The 21,301-nt window shown below is 41.7% G+C and overlaps 2 long non-coding RNA genes across 5 annotated transcripts in view; one reads left to right on the top strand and one right to left on the bottom strand.

Moving 5' to 3' along the window:
* Positions 1-6,249: 6,249 nt before the first annotated feature.
* On the bottom strand, positions 6,250-9,919 carry LOC140617643 (uncharacterized). Its single transcript, XR_012017828.1, has 2 exons — positions 9,804-9,919; positions 6,250-7,201 (listed from the first exon to the last, which is right to left on the bottom strand). It is a non-coding gene; the product is annotated as an uncharacterized lncRNA (long non-coding RNA).
* Positions 9,920-11,145: 1,226 nt separating this feature from the next.
* The window catches only part of LOC140617642 (uncharacterized), a 30,848-nt gene continuing 20,692 nt past the window's right edge, over positions 11,146-21,301 (top strand). For 3 of the 4 annotated variants that reach the window (XR_012017826.1, XR_012017824.1, XR_012017827.1), the window contains exon 1: positions 11,146-11,244. This is a non-coding gene — a long non-coding RNA (uncharacterized lncRNA). Of the gene's footprint in view, positions 11,245-16,219; positions 16,293-21,301 lie in introns of all 4 variants that reach the window. The other variant, XR_012017825.1, reaches the window with a different exon arrangement.

Raw genomic sequence — 21,301 nt, 5'->3', positions numbered from 1 at the left:
ATACTGATCAGTTTCAATTAGCTTGAATTCAGCCTGCATTTGATTATGAACTTGATGACTTTGCCTACTCCTTTCTGGAATGATATCTGGTGTTTAATAGGAGGTGGAAAAGAAATGATTGTGGAATCAAACTGTACCATTTCAGGTATAATTCCCATGAGAAAGATGTTATACTAGATGTAGGAGTTTTTAAACTATTGTGAGGTATACTTCTAATGACATCAAGAACATTAGTTGCACTAATTAGTGCTTGAAATAATTATTGATCTTTATTAACAGTGTCAAAATAATTGGTCAGATGTCCAATTGCTTGAAATGCTCTCTTGGCATTCTACATGAAGGACTTTACAGCTCTCCCAGGAGAACATTATTTAAGGCAAAACATAGAAAAGCACATTTAGGGTACAGAAAACATAAGTACAGACAGCTGAGCAAATATATAAATAACATGCAAAATGACACTTAAATATTTACAGCTTAAATTTTTTAGTATGTGTAGCACATGCAGCTAGTCCTCTTTTCCTCTTCCCCAAGTTTCTAGAGTCTGCTTCTATAACTGGGGCATAGGCTTTTCCAAGTGTCCAAGGTCACCTGCTAGGGGGGAAGAGAAGCCTTTGGATAAACATAGTGAATATTCTCAGAGCATCTATGTTAAAATTTATTTTGGGGGAATAAATTTTCAAAAGTATAGCATCTGTATATGCTGATTGTAGGAAAATTCAATCAATATAAAATATTAAATAAGAAAGTAAGATTATCTGAAGAAATAGTAGCCATCAGATACAATCATCATATTGTTTTGATGAATACCCTCTTAATTGTGTGTGTGTTTGTAAGCAGATTTATTTCATTTTAGAATATATTCTAGTTATCTTTTTATGTCAATGGATTTAAGAATATATTACATCATTTTTGCTATAATGTATGAATGTACCACAGTCTAGTTAACCAATCCCCTCCCCTGTTGATGGATATTTAGGATGTTTTCAATAAAATAAGTATTTCCAATATGGTTATGCAAACTTTTTCCTATATATCTTTGCCTAGCTAATCAACTGTGTTTTCATGATAAATTTCAATAAATAGAATAGCAGAAAATATATATTTTTTGCAGTTACACACACATATACACATATGTAAATATATATGTAAATATGTATAATGTAATGCATGTAATGCAAAAAGTAGGTAGAATATGTTTCTTTTTTTATTTTTATTTTTTTGGTGGAATATGTTTCAAAAATAAATATGGTCATTACATTCTGAGAGAGGATTGGGGATGTAGTTAAAGAGGAACTTGATCAAACTTATAATGTTAGTTTTTCACAAGGAGAAAATATCTGTATAACTTAAACTTAGTTAAAATTGAAATGAACAGAAACAAAAAAAAGGACAAGATAAAGTAATTATCAGTTGACAATCACACATTGTTGGAAATAAAACTGCTTCTGCTGAAAAAAAAATTAAAGGTAAATACTGGAAGAATAGAAATAAGACTGACCTTGAGGGCATTATGCTAAGTGAGTCAGAGAAGATAAATACCATATGATATCATTTCTACACTGGAATCTAAAACACTCCAAACTAGTCCCCAAACCAAGCTTATAGATATAGAGAATAGATTGATGGGTGCCAGAGGTGGGATTGTGGGAGGAGAAATGAGTGAAGGGGGTCAAAATGTACAAACTTCTATTTATTAATAAGTTATGCAGATGTAATATACAGCATGACTGTATATTATTTTTCAACATACTGGATGTTGAAAATTCAGCTAAAAAAAAAAAAGGATTTTTGATGCTTTGAAATGGCCTCTCAATCTCTCTTATCCCCCATCCTTCTCTCTTACCCAAAGAAATAAATCCAATAGAGAGAAAATGTTCTAATAAGGCCTTCTGGTCTCCCTCAGCCATAGGGCTGGTCCTATGGGCAGGCCACCTGCACAGGGCTCCATGCTTCAACAGGACCTGCACTTCATTTAATGCTCTGTTGTTACTGTCTTAAAATTTCTAATTATTTTCAAACAAGAGGCCCCACATTTTCATGGGTCATACAAGCTAATCCAAATGTAGCCTTCTACTCAGCAGAAGTGGCTCCTTGATATTTCTGTCAGCTATTTAGTAGTGCTACGGGTAGTAACTACCCAAGTTAAAAAATTAAACAGTGTTTTATTGACTCCAGAGAAATTTCCGTCATGTGGATCTTCAGAATGATCCTACGTTTTCTGCTGGGGTGGTGTGAGAGTTTGAATTTGAGACAAGAATAAGACAGGAGTCACACTCTTAGTATTCTTTTGTGAGCTGGCTTCAACCTCCGCTCTTGACACTCTTATACTCTTTCTGCCCTCTCCAGCCATACCACCATATGCAGCTCAGCACACAAAATTTGTTCATTCTTCCACATATTTGCCCAAGAGGTTCCCATGACTTGGAAGCCTTTCTTGCCCTATATCCTTGGTGAACTCTTACTCAACCTTCAAAACTTGTTTTATTACACCACTTCTTGGAGTCCCTCCTTGACCTCTCTAGGTAGAACTAAGTGCCTTGCCCCTATTGATCTCATGTATCCAGTAAGAACTCAAGCACAGAGCTGGAATTATTTTCTTATACATTTCTTTTCCACGAGCTTGGTAGTTTCCAACCTTTTTATTTTTTATTTTTTTGTTTACTTTACTAATTTTATTGTGTGCGGCACACTTCAAGGCATTAAAATACTAAAAAAATAAATAAATAAGTCAAGAATAATTATAGTGCAATTATTGCTGCAGTATAACTGGGTCTTACAGTGAGTTCGAAAGCATCCACCCTTACCACACTATCGTTTGCTATCCCTCTAATACTAGTTTGCTGCTATGAATACCTGCTCTTGTATATCTCATATGTTACATTTTCTTGCGTTCCAAAAGCCATCATGTTGCCTAGGTTTTATAGCTCTTACCTCTTCTCATAGCCAGCTTCCTCCACTCTCCACTATCATGTGACTTTGGGGCCCTGGGTTCCATTTGACAGACATTGCTAATGTGCATTTCACATTAGAGCAAAAGTATATGTGAGACATTGATTGAAATTTGACATCTCATCATGACCACCAGGATCAGTTGTGCAGATTGTTCACTGTACCAGGGTGCTCAACTGAAAACACAAAGGGAGACCAATGACTGGCTATAATCTGTCATCAGACTGTGTGCCCATCAGACTGCCTGCCCAGAAGGGGTTGTGCAAAAGGTACCATTTAGACTAATGGTTCAGGACACCCCAGGGTGCTCCAGCAGGTCAGTTGGGAACTGCTGGAAAGCAAGGACTGGATTCTATTCATCTTTACTTCTCCAGCACCTGGTGCAGTGATGGACAATAATAGACTGAAGTAAATGTGAATTATAAAACAATCAAGAGACTCTGCCGATAGCATTGCAATATGATTCAGGCTTAGTCTAAAACGCTGTTAAAATAAATTTCTCAAATCTGGTCAGTTGAGGTGGTGGCTCTTAAGTGTACTGGATATGCTGGAGTGATGTGGGCTGCCCTGGCCCCAGTCCCCAAATGTCATGAATAGCCCTGGATCCTTCACCTCTGTGCTACAGTCCACCAAAGTCCCTGGGAGTGTGTCAAATTCTTAGTCATCATTCATCAGGTGTACTGCTCCTGACAGGCAGGCAAAGCAGCACCGGTGCATGCCCTTTTTATCAAACAGTGATCCCCACAGCCTGTGGCCTGTCCCATTTCCTTCATGGTACATGTGTGATGAGCACAGCTGTAGAAATTAGCATTCGCTGAGCATTTTAAAGTTTAGAGCTGGAAGATGGCTTGAAGTTTGTCTAGGGTGATCTCATTTCCCATCAGGAGAGGGATGTGGTATCACCCAGTCGGTGTTGGTAGAACAGCAACCAGAGCCCAGACTAGGGCTACCTCCCTCCTGTGAATCATGTGTATGCCCCCTATTCTTTCCTTTCATTCAGGTCCATGGTAGCTCCCCTCCCTGACCTCTCCTTCCATCAGCTGCTTTCCTTGGCAGTTCCCCAATCCTACTCTAGAGATAGCAGAACCGAGCCTGGGAGGGGCGGGCAATAGGAAATGGCAAAAAAGATTTATCTTCTCCTCTTCTTGCCTACAGCTAGCCTGGGTCTCTGTCAGCAGAAGTCACATTGCCACTGCAGGATTTTGTGCTAATGAAGAGTGTTTCTGGCCAGACTCACAGGATAGAGGCTGAGGGTGAGGGGAAGGCTGGCTGAGTGAGGAGATAAGTGTAGGACTGTAAGCAACTCATATCTGACTTTATATCAAGCGCTGCATCCAGAAATGAAATCCACACACTTTCTTCAATCACTTTATTCCTACCACATTCCTCATTGTGGTCTCAAGGGTTTGTTTCTGAAACCTGGTAGGGAGAAATGTCAGGGGCTAGCGGGTAGCTTTTTAAAAGAAGTCTTTTGGGAGCCTTGCATGGGATCTGGCCCTGCCCAAGGCTTAGTCTGTAGGGGACCCAGAGGGATTAGGGTTTTTCCTTCATGCTCTCAGACTCTCTGCTCTCAGTCTGGCCTGGGGGCTGCCAGTCTGCTTTGGGACCCTCCAAGGACATCTGGGAGCTGCCCTGGGGACTCCAGGGACAGTGTACTTCCTTCCACTTGACAGACGGGGGGACATTGACACTTCTGGAGAGAGGAAGCAATCCCCAAGAGTCATAAAAGGAGTGAGACCCTGTGTGAGAATCAGACCAAGAAGTTCCATGATCCTTTCTGTGTAGCAGCCTGGCTCCTGGCCCCTCAATTCCATATGATGGCTCTGAGGGATGTCTGTTTGCACTTGGGGTCACAGAGCTTAGAGGACATGGCGTTGGGAGAGAAGAATGAGGGGGTAGGAGATTGAGTCCCAGGGCAAGTATTTGTTGGAAGAGAGGTAGGAAATAAGGATGAGGTGGGGGAGCAGTGGAAGTGTGTCAACTGCCACAGTGGTCCCTGGCCATCTTAGAGTTTCAACATAGAAGCTTTCTCCGACCCTCATGATCTAAATGAGAATCTCTACATTATTCTGCCTTTTTTTTTTTTTTAAGATTTTATTTATTCCTGAGAGACAGAGTCAGAGACATAGACAGAAGGAGAAGCAGCCTTTCCTTGCGGAACTCAATGCAGGACTCGATCCCGGGACCCTGGAATTACAACCTGAGTCAAAGGCAGACACTCAACCACTGAGCCACCCAGGTGCCCCTCTCTTTGCTCTTTTCTATTACAGGCCTTATTAAAAATTGTAGCTGCCTATTTCTGTGTGTTTTTCTTGCTCAATGTCTGCCCAGCCATTAGATTGTAAGTTCCACAAAGACAGGGAACATATTGGTTGTTTGCTCCAGGACCCAGTATGCCTGGTGTGTAATGGGCATACAACAAATATATGATGAGAGAGGGAATATTTTTTAAAACATTTATGATTCAATTTGGACAACGATATGAACCAAAATACCACTGACCATTGAATAGCTCCAACTTGCCTCTGAATACTCATCATTAAGTGCATGTTTAACCCAAATACAAATTATGAAGATGATTTTTTTGGATTACCCATTATTTCTTTTCTAAGTGCCAGGGCCAATAACCAAAGGATTAATATATTTTCCAATGGACATGAGTTATTTAAAGGTACAAGTGTATTTTAGATTTTATTATTCCACATACTTCACTGCATAATTAATGATCCAGTCCTAGACGTAGTGATTTGTGGTTTGTTTGTCTTCCTTTCAGGCAGAAAATAGTGTGAAGGGATTTCTATTTTGCTCCTTTGACTTGAGTACATAAGGGTGTGTCTTTAAGAATCACAAGGGAGTGAAAAGCCAGACCCACAATGCATAACTTCAGAGGATACCTGAAAGGCATGCTTGGCTTTGGGTGCAGCCTGCTCAGCTGCCTTAGGAGAACCCCAGCTCTATGGTTTGACAGGCGTATGCCCTAGAAGACTGCTGTCATTGCTTGACCACTCATCTTCCTCTTCCTATTCTTGCCCCCTTTCTTCTTCTTTCCAGGGCATCCAGAATGATCTATTCAACACTTAAGTGAGACCATGGCACCTATGTACTTAAAACCGTCCGGTGACCTCTTATTGTATTGAGAGCAAAAACAAATTCTCTCCCTGGCCTGAGGGAGCCCTTGGCCTGCATCTCTTACCTTGTCGCTTTTCTCTCTCCCTAAACTCAGGCCCCAGTGGGCTCCTCTTAGTCAAGCTCCTCCCCCACCCCCACTCAGTGGTTTTGCACCTGCTGTGAACTCTGTGAGGACAGCTCTCCCTCCGAGATCTACACCTGCTCCTTCTTCCTGTCATTCAGGTCTCAGCTTAGACATCAGCCCCTGGAGAGCTTGACCTTGACCCCAGCTCTGAAGCACACCCCGGTCACTCTCTTGTGTCTTCTTTCTGGGTTGTTTTCTGTGGAATTTGTCACTATCTGATATCAGCTATCTTCTTGTTTCCATTTATTTGCTTCTGCTCTGTCTGCACCACTAGGATACAAGCTCCATGAGTCTTGGATCATTATCTTTGTTGTTCTTTGCTATATCTCTAGTGTTTGGCCTGTGATAAGTGCTCTAGAAATATTAAGCGAATGCATTAAAGTCTCTAAGTAGGCTCATTGGGGTGGCGTTCCAGCCTGGCCTGTTGATTGACTGGGAGAGGCCACCTTAGAGCCTGAAAACCATCAGGAGCTTGTTTCACTGGAGAAAGCAAATGGCCTACAAGTTTAGAGGCTTGAGTTCTAGTCTCTCTTCTTACTGTTGCCATTCACCTGTCTCTCAGGGCCCGCTTCCTCATCTGTCCCCTGAGGGCGTTGGACTGAGTGACCTCAGAGGTCACATTCTTTTTTTTTTTTTTTTTATTTATGATAGTCACAGAGAGAGAGAGAGAGAGAGGCAGAGACACAGGCAGAGGGAGAAGCAGGCTCCATGCACTGGGAGCCTGATGTGGGATTCGATCCCGGGTCTCCAGGATCGCGCCCTGGGCCAAAGGCAGGCGCCAAACCGCTGCGCCACCCAGGGATCCCAGAGGTCACATTCTGATAGTCTTTGCCACTTCAGCGCGCTGCCCTGCGAGCACATAGTAGTCAGAGGCCAGCTTCCTTGAGGAGCAGAGGTCTTGGGGTAGCTGCAGCCACAACACCCATGCTTTCCATCATAACTGACAACCTTTCCACCTGCTCCTGATGTTGGAGGAGATGCCTGACTGTTTGGGACCTAAAGTGGAGAAGAAAACAGAAAGTAATACTTCTGGAGGCAAGGGGTTGCACTAGGAAGGGTATAGGCACCAGACAGAGCTGGATTTGCATCCCAGCTCCTTGTCTACCAGCTGGATAACCCTGGACATTTGCCCTGAGTTGTAGTTTTGGCAAAGAGAAATGCTTATACTTGGCTTGCAGATACGCAGTGAGGATCCTGTGAGTTAACAGACATGAAACTGAAGAGAGGTCAGCTCCCTCCCATTATCTTTGAAAACCTGGGCATGTTCACAGGAATGACCTAGTGCCTAGGTTTCAGATGCCCTCCTGCAGCTTATTCTCACAGAGGCCAGAAGGAGCTGCAGCAAAAGTGCAAGGTGGCTTAGCGTGGTAAAGGAAAACAAAAACAAAAACAAAAAGCCCGCAAACACCCCCATTTGTGAGAAAAAGCAAAACATGCACCAGAAGTTTCTATTTTGCACTAGAAACTTCTGGTGCATAAGCTTAGAGATGGCTCTGCAGAGCTGGAAAGGAGAGAAGTGTTAATCACTTTTTCCTGAGCACACCACATTTGCATTCCTAGAGAGTCTCGATTACAGGGCTCCAAGTAAGAAATGGAGTTGCTTGGTGGGCTGGCTTACCTCAGCCTAGACAGAAATCACTTGTATTTTTGTGTGTGGAGGTAAAGAGCTGCTATTTGGTGAGCTTCTATATGTGCCAGAGACTGAGCTGCTTATTTTACATACTGAGGCAGGCAGGACAGGTTGGCGCACTCAGGCCCCAACCACCTTCTTTCTCCTCTGCTTTCCTCTTTTATAGAGGCTGGGAACCTAAAACTCAACTTCCCAGCACCCCCACAGAAGGCCATGTAACATAGTCCTGGCCAATAAGACATAAGTGCAAATTTGTTGGCAAGGACATCTCTTCCTAACTAAAAAAGATAAAGTTTCATGAAGAAAAAAACCTGTTATCTCCTTCTCACCTCTCTTCCTTTTGCTTGTACTGTGGATGTGATGCACGAAGGTACAGCAGCCACCTTGCAACCATGAGGCAAAGTGTGAGGATGAAAGCCACTGAACTGTCTGGCCCTTTGTAATAACATATTGTCTCTCGTTGGAAACACTATCAGTATTAGAGAGTACATCCTTATTTAAGTCCCATTAGGAAATATAAAACGCTGTTAATTAAATTATAATTTGTTTGTGAAGCACATCCAAATTCCCCAGATGTTATTACGCAAAAGGAAATAAAAAGTTCCTAAAATTGATGAGATTTGAACATGTGTCTGAACCCTGGCAAGTCTGCCTCTAGACTTACATGAGAAAAACATTCTTTAAAAAAAAAAAAAAGATTTTATTTATTTGAAAGAGCATGAAGGAGAGAGCACAAGCAGTGGGGAGCAGCAGAGAGAGAAGCAGGCTCCCTCCCTGCTGAGTGGAGAGGAGCCCAATGCAGAGCTCAATCCTAGGACCCTGAGATCATGACCTGAGCCGAAGGCAGGCACTTAACCGAGTCAGCCATTCAGGCTCATTCTTTTAGGCATGGCTGTCAGGCTTTCTGTTCCTTCTGGCAAAACATTCCTGTTGACTCCTGACAGTCATCTCCTGAGATGGGTATTAATACCCCTATTTTACTAGCAAGGAACCTGACGCATAGAAGGACATGGACTATAGATCCTATAATCACGCACAGGGGAAGCAAGAGCATAGAAGGACATGGACTATAGATCCTATAATCTACTCGGGGGCTGGACTTGGCTCCAAACCTGACCTGTTCCATTGCTTTTCCTGCCATAGACATGGCCTTTGTGGTGTAGCTAAGAGGGATGATGGGCAGCACTGCGGTTACACCCTGGCCCCCTTCCCCTCCTCTGGAGGCCGCTGCCCTGTCCTTCACCGGGACCCAAAATTCATCCCTGTGAGCTGGGAGCTCCGCAGCCTTCTGCCACAGGCTTCTCAGTCACGGAGGCAATTTGTTTTCTTGTCTAGTTTCTCACTTGCCTTCTCTCTGTGTCCTTCCCCATCCCCTCTGGAGCAAGCGCATTTGACTCATTTGACATCTCTGTTGGGAAGACTGCATCTTCCCCCTCTCCTGGGCTCCCTGCTGATTTCCAGGACGCCCACAGGCTTCCAGGATGTGGGGCTGCACGTGGTGGAGCAAAGAGTTTGCAGAGGAGGACTCTCTTGTCAAGAGCCTCTTGCAAATTAGCCAGTCAGCTTTCCTTTGCCTTGGAACCTGGCCTTGGACGACAGCCTCCTGGAGACCAAGGGATGGGGGAATGGGGAGGGCTAGGGCTCTGGTCCAGATGGCACAGGGGAAGGGTTTGTGCCTGTAGCTTAAGGGAGTGTTCCCTCCTAAACTCCCATTTTTTGCTTCCTGAAGCTTAAAGGAAGAGAAGCAATGGTTGAAAGGATATTAGTCTTAAGTAAGAAGGAACTGGATTCCCCAGATCTCTGTTATCTGCTTGGGAAGAGCAATGGAGAACAGTAGAAACAGACGACCCGGGAGACTGGTCAAACCAATACATTACAACATTAATTCTTAGTGTGTGTTTTAAGGAATCACTTGAAATGTCCAAGAAGCACCAGAGGAAGAGAATGGCTCATTTGAGAGCAACTCACGTGAAAGGGGTCCCCATGCAGAAGCCAGGGCCAGTGGGCACAGCAGCCATCCAGGGGCAGGGAGGGGAGGCAGTGGCTGTGTCTTATGCATGGCCGTTCGTGCTAGCCTTTCTCTTCTTTTCTTTTCTTTTCTTTTCTTTTCTTTTCTTTTTTTCTTTTCTTTTCTTTCTTTTCTTTTCTTTCTTTTCTTTTCTTTCTTTTCTCTTTCTTTCTTTCTTTCTTTCTTTCTTTCTTTCTTTCTTTCTTTCTTTCTTTCTTTCATTTTTTTAAATTTATTCATGAGAGACAGAGAGAGAGAGGCAGAGACAGAGGCAGAGGGAGAAGCAGGCTTCCTGCAGGGAGCCCAATGTGGGACTCGATCCCAGGACCCCAGGATCACAACTTGAGCCAAAGACAGATACTCAACCGCTGAGCCATCCAGGTGTCCCCTTTCTCTCAGAGGGTTGAAAATAGAGGACTGGGAAGGGAGGGAAGGGGTGGGCTTTGTGCCATCTCCTCTGGCTCCCAGCAGAGGCAGAAGAGAAGTGGAAAGCTTCTGAGGGGCATTTCTTCTCTGACAGGAGGGAAACACACGCAAATGATCTTTTCCTGAGGAAACCCATGGAGAGCAGCCCCCTCCCCCCCAACACCAAAAGCCTGCTGGCTAGAGAACTGACCTTGAAAACTCTTGTTTCTGCACAACCCAGCTTCAATTCAATCCCACCCTGGCCTGGCACCCCAAACCACAAAGTTCCCATAAGAAATATTAAGGGCCTGTGCACCTCACAGGAAGTCTCAGATTGCAACCATATGTCCAAACTGCTGACTTGGCGTAAATGGATCAAATCTCCAAGTCTGTGTTGGTGGGGTGGAATTTTGTGCCGTGGATGGTGAGGACTCGCCATTTGAGTGTGTGCCAGGCTGCAGGGAGCCTCTGGCTTCATTTGGATTCTGGCTGCAAGGGGTTTCTTTCGTAAATTAGCCTTATGGTAATTATTTGCCTTTCTTCTTTCTGCAAGTGAAATATCTGGGCACATTCTTCTGGACCGCATGTGGAGCCAGTGGCTTTTTTCCTCTTACTCATCTTTAGGGCTGGTTCTTGCTGTTTTCAATATTCACCATCCTGCTATGGGGCTTCCTGGGGCACTAGGAAGATTTATCGAGTGCAGGCTGGTGCAATTTTTTAAAATTAAACTTTTTATTTTGAGCTAACCGTAGCTGTATATGGAATTGTAAGAATTCATACACAGAGATTCCATACAATTGCACAACCAGAATGTTGACATTGACACATAAAGATATAGAACATTTCCATTATGAGAATCTCTGAGGTTGCTATTTTATAGCCTCACCACATCCTTCCCTCCTGTCACTCCCCTCCTTCACCCTTGGCAACCACTAACCTGTTCTTCATCTCTCAAATTCTATCATTTGAAGAAAGCTATATAAATGGAATCACACAGTATGTAACCTTATGGGATTGGATATTTTTTCCTTTGTCTCACTCAGCATAATTCTGCTTAGTTATGTTGTTGTATGTATCCAAGTAGTTGTAAGTATCCAGAGTTTTGTCTTACTGCTGAGCAGGATACCATTATGTGGGTATACCACGGTAACTCTCATCCGATGCACCCGGGTTGCTTCCAGTTTTTGGCTAATGTCAATAAAGCTGCTATGAACAGTTGTGCACAGGCTTTTGTGTGAACATAAATTTTTCATTTCTCTGGGATAAATGCCCCAGAGTGCAAATGCTGGGTCATATGGTAGTTGCGTGTTTAGTGTTGTTGTTTTTTTTAAACTGCCAAACTGTTTTCCAGTGTGGTTGTACCATTTTACATGGGCACTGACAATGTGTGAGTGGTCATCTCTAATCCTCACCTGCACCAGATGTGGCCACAACACTTTATCTTAGTCATTCTGATAAGCGTGCGTGATATCTGAATGGGATTTCAATTTGCATTTCCCTAGTGGCTAGTGACATTGCACGCTTTTTCATGTGCTTATTTGCCATCTGTATATCTTCTTTGCTGAAATGTTTGTCTGCTATTTTTGCCTATTTTCTAATAGGGTTGTTTGGTTTTTACTACTGAGTTTTGAGAGTTCTTATATATTCTAGATGCTAGCTCTTTGTTGGATATGTGGTTTGCAAATATTGTCTCCCTCTTATGAGTTGTTTTCTTTTTTTCATCCTCTTGGGAGGGTCTTCTGCAAAACAAAAGTTTTAAATCTTGATGGAGTCCAGTTGATCAATTTTCCTTTTATGGATCATATTTTTGGCATCAAGTCTAAGCATTCTTTCCCTAACTCTGGATCCCATGATTTTCTCCTGTGCTTTTTTTCCTGAAAGGTTTATAGTTTTACCTTTAAGTCTGTAATACATTTTGAGTTAATTTTTGTATGCTGTGTAGGGCTTAGGGCAAGGTACGTTTTCCCCTCTGCAGATGTCCAATTTCTCTAGCACGATTTGTGAGGAAGGCTATCTTTTCTCCACTGAACTGTTTTTGTGCGTTTGTCAAAAATCACTGGAACATATTTGTGCCAGCCTGTTTCTGTGTTCTCGTTCCTATTTCAGTGATCTATGTGTCTATCCCTTCACTAATACCCTATGGTCTTGATTACTTTTGCTATATATTATGATACAATGTCTTGGAATTGAGTAGACTGATTCTTCCCACTTTATTCTTCCATTTCAAACATTGTTTTACCTATTCTAGATTCTTCCTCTTCCATGTAAATTTTAAAATACTCTTGTCTACAAAGAGTACATACAAAAATCTTGCTGGAATTTGATTGCAATTGTTTTAACCTGTATATATATTTGAGGGATTATTAACATCTTTACTATGTTGAGACTTCCAAACCATGCAAGCACTAAGCCTTTTCACTTATTTAGATTTTTGATTTATTGCAATAGTGCTTTGTAGCTTTAAGCATGCATGTCCTGTACATGTTTTGTTATATTTAAGCCCAAATACTTATCATTTTTGAGTGATTATAGATGGTAATGTATTTTTAATTTTGGTATTTATGTATCCATTGCTAGTATATAGAAATATAACAGAATTTTGTGTTTTCTGTGTCTGCCAACATTGCCCAACACACTTACTAATTCTAATGGTTCTTTGTAGATGTTTTGGAATTATCTACATAAAAAATCACTTAGGATACAATAAGGAGTGTTTTATTTTCTACTTTCCAGTCTGTATGCCTTCTCCGCCTTTTAAAAAATTGTGTTTAAAAAATTGTGCTAAAATACACAGTTTACCATCTTAACCATTTTTAAGTGTATAGTTCAGTGGTATTAAATATACTCATACTACTCTGCAGCCATTACCACCATCTGTCCCCAGAACTCGTTTCCTTTTGGAAAACTGAAACCCTATGCCTATTAAACACTAATTCCCTGTTCTCTCCTCCTCCAGCCTCCTACAAGCTACCATCTTCCTGTCGGTCCTTATGATTTTGATTACTCTAAGTACCTCATTTAAATGGAATCATACAGTATTTGTTTTTCTGTGATTGGCTTAATCCACCTAGTTTAATATCCCCGAATTTCATCCATGTTATAGTATTCTGCAGATTTTCCTTCCTTTAGTGTTGATATATTTTCATGCTAATAATATTCCATTGTATGTTTATATCACATTTTGCTAACCTTTTCATCTTTTTTAAAAAAGATTTTATTTATTTATTCATGAGAGACACACAGAGAGAGAAGCAGAGAAGCAGGCTTCTCACAGGGAGCCTGATGTGGGACTTGATCCCTCAACTGGGATATCGCCCTAAGCCAAAGGCAGATGCTCAACCACTGAGCCACCCAGGCATCCCTCTATTCATCTGTTGATGGGCACTTGGGCAGCTTCCACGTTTTAGCTATTGTGAATAGTGTTGCTATGAACATGGGTGTACAAATATCTCTTCGAGATCATGCTTTTAATTCTTTTGGATTATACCATTATACCCAGAAGCACTGTGTCATACTGTAATTCTATTTTTAATTTTTTGAAGAATGTCTAAACTGGTTTCCACAGTGGCTGCAACGTTTGATGTTCCCAACAACAGTGCATGAGGTTCCAATTTTTCCACATGCTCGCCAACACTTGTTTTTCTGTTTTCTTGACAGCATCCTTCCTAGTGGGTGTGAGGTGATATCCCACTGTAGTTTTGATTTGTAGTTCCTTAATGATGAGTGATGTGAACATCTTTTCATGTGCTTATTGGCCATTTGTGTATCTTTGGAGAAAAATCTGCATGAATCTTTGGCCCAATTTTGCCTTGAGTTTCTTTTTGTTGTTAAGTTGTAGGAGTTCTGTATAGATTCTGGATATTCGTCCCTTATCAGATGCGTGATTTACAAATATTTCCTCCCATGCTATGGGCTGCATTTGTACTGTGTAGATAGTGTCTTCAAATGTACACATTAAAAAAATTGTCATGAGGTCCGATTTGTCTATTTTTTTTCTTTTGTTACCTGTGCATTTGGTGTCAAATCCAAGAAATCATTGCCACGTCCATTGCTGTGAAGTGTTTGTCTTATGTTTTCTTCTAAGAATTTTGTTGTTTTAGGTTTTACATTTAGGTCCTTGATCTGTTTTGAATTATTTGTGTGTGTGGTGTGAGGTAAGGATCCAACTTTATCTTTTTATTTCCTGTTCTGGTCTTGTCATACTGAGGAGAACTTCCAGTATTACGGTGAATAGGAGGGATGATAGAGGGCATCCTTATTTGTTCTTGATTTTGGATAGAAGTATGTGGTCTTTCACCACTAAGTATATTGTTAGCTATAGATATTTTTGTGGATGATTTTATCAGATTTATGAAATTTTCCCCTGAATTACTAAGTGCCCTTGGAGCCCTCCTGGCACTGTGATAGCTTCTTTCAAACCTTCCCTGGGGAGCAGGAGAACATCACTTTAAATCAATCATGATTTGCTCTCAGTGATGAAGTCCTCTCTTACCTTGTCAAATCTTCAGAAAGGAGGAAATGGCTGTTGAGTATAGATAACCAGAGCCAATGGTGTCAGCCATTAGAGGAGAAAGAGCATCTGCAGGTGGAATCAGAAGCATTATAATTGGATCCAAAGAGGTCTCAACATCTCTCCCAGGGTCTCCAAGTCTAGTGGGATTTAGTTTTTCTGCCATCAGATGCCTCCAAGGTAGCAACATGGGCCCAGACTTAATACCAACTCTGGCCATATGGTGAGAGCCTGCAATGGGAAATAGTACTTGTTCTTAACCGCGCTGACTTTGTTTTCTCTCTGGGCTCTTGTTCTAATAGTAAAACAATTAAGAGTGGAAGGCACTTTGGAGATAATGAAAATTATTTTATAGGTGAAGACACTGAAGCCCAGAATGGGGAAGTAATTTGTTCAAAGTGAGCTAGTAATTGACCAAGCCGGGACTGGGTCAGTTGAACACTACATATGGAGCTCTCAATTACCAGCTTTTCTTTTATTTCTAATGTCTCAGTGATATCTAATAGTTATTGAGTGCTTGCTAAGAGACAGAGTACTTACTAATTGACTTTTATCTTTTTAAATTTTAATTGCTATAACAACTTTATTAAATAGATACTTTCATTGCCTCCATTTTGTAGATCAGGAAATTGAGGCTTAGAAAGATTAAGGAAAGTGCCAGGGCCTGATTCTAAAATCAGCACAACTAGCTACTACACCATACCACTTCCCCAGTAAGATAAGCCTTTGCTTTCTTTTGCTGTCATCTATTCTGGATGGATTAGGGAGACATTCTCCAAAGGCCAGGCAATTTCTCTTAGGTGTGCCTACAATGTTGGTGTCTCCCTACCAATTGGAGGAAATGTGGAGGGAAGATGAATCCATTCATTCTAGTTTTCCATGACTGAGAAGGGCTAAGAGGTGAAGAACATGATTCAGCCATATTATTTTGCTTTTTCTAAAAAGAAAACTCCTTATTAAAACAACAGTGTAACTATTAGGCTATGTCTTAATTATAACCTAGGGCTTACAGTTCTTACAGAAAGATATGATTAGGACAAAATTAAAATATGGCAGTGAGTATAAGTTGTCCCACTCAAGTACTGTTTTCAGTTACTCCTTATTTAAGCTTTGGCTTTCTTTACTCTTTTATATTTTTCTCAGTGATTCCAGGGTTTCCACTGTAAAACTATCTTGCCTGTACAAGGCTTCCAGGAAACCAAACCAGCCACTGGCAGCTTTCTTGTACATACAGCCTGAAGGAGGCAGTTCTCTGGGCAATTCTATTTTGCCTGTGTTGAGTTATTCACAACCAACCTCTCTATTCTCTGGTCTACTTTTTCTTCCATTCATCCATCCATTAAATTATTCTTTCATTCAACAGTTACTTATTAAATGCCTACTTACAATGACCCTACTACATTTTACTCTTTACAAAGAGTTCATGTGGCTTGTTTAGTTTCTTGTTTTTTCCTCTGATAGGCTATGAGCCCTTCAAGCAAGAACAAGAAAAGGTCTTATTGCTATCTGTGCCAAGTACCTGACATAGAAGAAGGTATTCAATCAATGTTTGTAGAATTGTATTATCCATCCCATGGTGCCTGTCTTCTCTTCAAGTCTTCTTAAACAGACCTTTCTTTCTGCTTTCAAGTTTCATAGGACATTCAAAAAGTACAGAGAGACAATAATTTTACCAGAGTCTGAAAGCAGATACAAAAAGAGGGAAAAAAAAGTCAGGAAAGTGTTCAGGAATAACCAGGAATAATCAGAATAATCAGGGAGTGTCATCCTCATGACTGTGGTAATGTAGATGGATTTATCCCAGCCCTGGGTGGAATTTGATTGCTTCATTCTACATGTAATCTTTATCACCTTTTGGGTGCCCCTTTTCTCTCTAGTGTTCCACATATGGATCTTTAAAAAAATTTTTTAAAAGACTTTTATTTATTCATGAGAGACACACAGAGAGAAAGGCAGAGACATAGGCAGAAGGAAAAGCAGGCTCCATGCAGGAAGCCCGATGTGGGACTCAATCCTGGTACTCCGAGATCATGACCTGAGCTGAAGGCAGACACTCAGCCCCTGGGCCACTCAGGCTTTCCCCATATATGGATCTGATGTCCCTCCTGCCTTAGAGATGGCTTAGTGACTTGGGCCATCTCACATGGCACATCAGGGACTGAGATATGGGGAGAAAACCGTCATTTTTAAATTTTAATAGTCAAATCTAGATATCATCACCATCATATTATATTCACTATTTATGACCTCTTATTAAGTGCCAAGAATTTTATATGCATTATCTTTCCCCCAAAATCTTTCCTTTGATAACATTTCAAATCCATAAGAAATAGTAAGAATGTACAATGAAACATCAAGTTTCACTAATTGCTTTAATTCTTACACCTACTTTCTTATACCGGTTCACATTTTTGCTTTAACTCTCTCCCTCCTTCTCTTTCTCCCTCCCTCCCTCCCTCTCTATTTTTGAATCATTTGAGTTACTTGCAGACATTGTGACACTTCACTCCTAAATATTCCATCATATATCTCCTCAGAACAAGAGCCTCCTTCTACATTACTAAAATAAAATTATTGCACTGAGGAAATTTAACATTAAAACAATTCCATTATCTATTATACAGTCATTATTCAAATTTTTCTGATTTTCCTAATAGTAATCCTTCCTCCCGCCCTTCTCTCCCTCCCTCTCTTTCTTCCTTCCACCTATCTAGGATCTAAATAAGGATCACATATTGCATTTACATTTCATACTTCTTCAGTCTCCTTTAATCTAGAACACTTTCTCAGCCTTTTTTTCCTTTCATGCCATTGACAGTTTTGAAGAATCCAAGCTAGTTATTTTTCAAAGCGTCCCTCAATTTTGGATTTTTTTTGATGTTTCCTCATGGAAAGATTTGGAATAAATATTGTTGGCAAAAATAATTACATAAATGATACTATGTGTTTCTCAGTGTGTCACATCAGGGGGCAGAAAATGTCATTTTGTCTCGTCATTGGTGATGTTATGATCACTGGGTTAAGGCAGTGTTTGCATGATTCCCACACTGTGAAGATACCATCTTCCTTTGTAATTCATAAGTAATCTGCAGGGCAATACTTTGAGGTTGTATAAATATCCCCCGTCACTCTTTCATCCAACACTTTTAGTATTCACTGATGATAATTACACATTATCTTTTCAAACGCACATAACAACCCAGTGAGGTAGATACTATTACCCATATTTTTGCAGTGAGGAAACTGAGTCTCAGAGAGATGAAGAAACCTGCCCAAGTACCCACAGTTGGGTACTTGTGGGTACCCAAGTACCCACAGACTGGATTTTCAGTCTTGGCCTCTACTCTTACTACTTACTGCACTATACCATCTGGAGGGAGAGATCTCATCTCTTTTGCTTCAGGCAAGACCAGAAAAAGTGATATTTAAGATCACAGAAGACACAATTTATTTTAGCTTGAGTCTCTTCTCTTTATTCTCTAAGTATTTTTTTTTCTTGCTGAAGCCTGATGCCTTTCAATTCACCTTTTTCTATTACCTGAACCACAGTGAATGAGTCATGTTTTTGTCCAATTGTCCCTAGACTATGGAATTCTGCCTTGGTTGATGCAGGGTGTCCAGGACCTCGATGGCTGCCAGTACCTCACTGTGATGGATGCAGTTACATATGGCAGTGGTCCATTCAGGAGTGAGAAAGACCCCTGCAGAAATCCATAGGATGATTACAGTGAACTTCTCCCCAGCTGTGTGCCAGATCCCTGGGCATAGGGGTACGCAGCAAAAACAAACAATGTCAGCCTTGAAGGAGATCACAATTAGGTATGGGGGAAATACAATTCAACAACCATGCTACTATGTGCCAAGTATTACAGTAATTACTGTTCATTTGCTACTCCGGGGACATAGAAAAGGGAAGGATGCCTTGAATTTGTGTGGGCATGGGGGAGGTTGCTGGGGAAGATAGGCCTTCCAAAGGGAAGGGAAGAAAGTATGAGAAGGAAAGGAAAGGCGGGGAAGAGATTGGTAGACATGCGATGAGAGGATTCTGGAAGGTACCCAGAAACACACCCTACCATAGACTCAGCAGTACTTGCGTGGCTGGGGATGGTTGCAACTGTCTCTGGCCATCAGAAACCTACTGCTGGTTATCAGCTCGGCTCAGTTCAAGGGTTTAGATATGAGCTTAAGCATCCTCCATTGCTGCCCCGTGTCCACTGCCATTTGTGTTGTAGGCACGGGAGTAGGGTGGGGGAGGGAACCAGGGAAGGAAGTGGTGAGGATGCTGAGGAGCAGGGACAAAGTGGCCCTGAGAGCACTAATTGCAGCTCCAGCTGTGTAAGGGCCCTGTGATCTTCCTGCTTGCTGCTCAGTACACCGCATAATGGACATTTAGTTATGGAATCTAAACAGTCTGAATCTCATTCTGTCCAAGGGAATAATCACATCACAAGCTGGAAGGAAGGAGTCTGCTGCGCTGATTAGACCAAGGTATACACAGGCAGGGACAAGTTCTGGCTGTCATTTTTCTGCTTGGGCCGCTGACACACTGCATAATTCGGGCCAATTAGAAAACAGCTGCATCCCTATCAGTGAGTTGATGTAATGACTTCATACAGCATGGCCTTGGGCTGTGCTGGACCTCTCCATGCCCTTTTTGCCTTAACGATAGTCAGCAAAAACAGTGACAATTAAATGACATTTTACTGTGCCCAGGTGCTTTAATTTATTTACACAGATTACCTATTTAATCCTCACAGTACCCCAAACAATTAGGCAATACAAGGGTTCCTATTTTGTACAGGAAGAAACCAAAGCTTAGAAAGGGTACGTAACTTGCCCAAGGTCACACAGCTAAGGAATTGTGCAACTGGGACTGAATCGGGCAGTGTGATTCCGGAGCCCACACCCATGCCCACTCAGCCACATTGCTTCTAGTCCCAGGAAGACGTAGCTCAGGCAGGAGTGCTAGTGCTTGTTACACCGAGTGATTACGTTGTTCATTCACTTTGTTGTTTTTAGCTGAGAAACTCCATGAAGGAAGGGGATGGCCATTTTGTTCACCATTGGATCACCAGAGCCTAATACTGTCCTCAGCACATTGTAGATGTTTAATATGTATTTTGGGGTGACTGACTAGCAAAGGATCAGACCACAGAGTCTATTTCACATTTTGCAGGAGAAGCCAATGAAATCAGGCTTTCTCTGATCTCCATTTCTCAGTGTGTGAGCTCTCTTAAGTTGGGAGGGGGGTAGGTTGCGGGGAGATTCACCAGAGCTATTCCTTCCTTTGCCCTTACTTTTACCTCCTATAGCACCCACTCATGCTTTGATTGATTTATTCAGCAGATATTTAATGAACATCTATGACATACCAGGTACTGTTTCAGGTAGAGGAGTAAGCAAGACAGATAAAAATTCTTTCTCACATGGAGCTTGCAATCCAATGGAATAGACAAACAATAAACAAGTCAAATAATGCCGTATGTGCAATGGAATAGATGCTTATGAAGGAGAGTATGATGTGTCAGAAAGAGAGTGAAAATTTTAGATAGATGACTAGTAAAGGCCTCAGTGAGAAGGTGATATTTGACTATATATTGGAAGGAAGAAAGAAGGAAAGCCCTGCAAATAATGAGGGAAGGAGCTTTCCAGGCAGCAGGTGCAAATGTCCTGGGGCAAAATCATGCTAGATGTTAGAGGAACAATGGGGAGGCCAGGGGTTAGAGGAACAATGAGTGAGAGGGAAGTGATGGGAGACAGTTCAAGAAACAATTGTAGTCAGGCTGTTCTAGATCTCAAGTCCTCTAGATCTAAGTCATGACCCTGGCCTTTGCTCTGAGTGAAGCAGGAAACCACTGGAGGATTTTAACAAAGGACATAATCTGACTTTCCCTGTTATTCCATAATGTTACTTATATGTGTATCTATCTTCCCTTCTACATCCCAAAGTTGGGATCATATATATAGTCCCAATGCTGAGCACAGCACCTGGCATAAAGCAGATGTTTCAATACATTGCTATCAAATGAATAAACACACAAAAAATACAGAACAGAATGAACCAACCTAAATCACAGTGCAAAGAGAGGCCCAGGGGAAGGATCCATACATTCTGACTGGATGACAGAGGGATGTTTTATGGGGCAGGTGCCTTTTTCATCTAGACCAGGAAGAATGAAAGACTTTCCCTAGCTTAAGGGAAAAGAAAAAGTTTATTAGGCTGAACAAGGGACAGGAGCAAAGGTTTGGAGGTATGAGGGTGCAGGACAAATTGAGAAAACACTGAATAGTTAAATGTTTCTGGAGCACAGGATGAGAGGAGGCTCATAGCGGGATAGGAGGCCAGAATTACAGACTTGGGCCAGATCGCATAATGACTTGTGTGTCTAGCTAACAAGGGTGGATTTTGGACTGAAGGCAATGGGGAGCCATCGCAAGATTTTACAGGTATGTGAATCCATTTCGGAGGGTGGGATTCAGCTCATTAGGTTTTGGCTGTTAACTGGATCATGGCTTGTAGCCAAAGCAGGCAGCAGACCATGC

Source organism: Canis lupus, chromosome 25 (genome assembly GCF_048164855.1).
Source record: "Canis lupus baileyi chromosome 25, mCanLup2.hap1, whole genome shotgun sequence".
NCBI classification, from domain to species: Eukaryota; Metazoa; Chordata; class Mammalia; order Carnivora; family Canidae; genus Canis; species Canis lupus.
The sequence above is the reverse complement of the archived record's forward strand: the minus strand, read 5'-3'. Positions and strand labels throughout refer to the sequence as shown.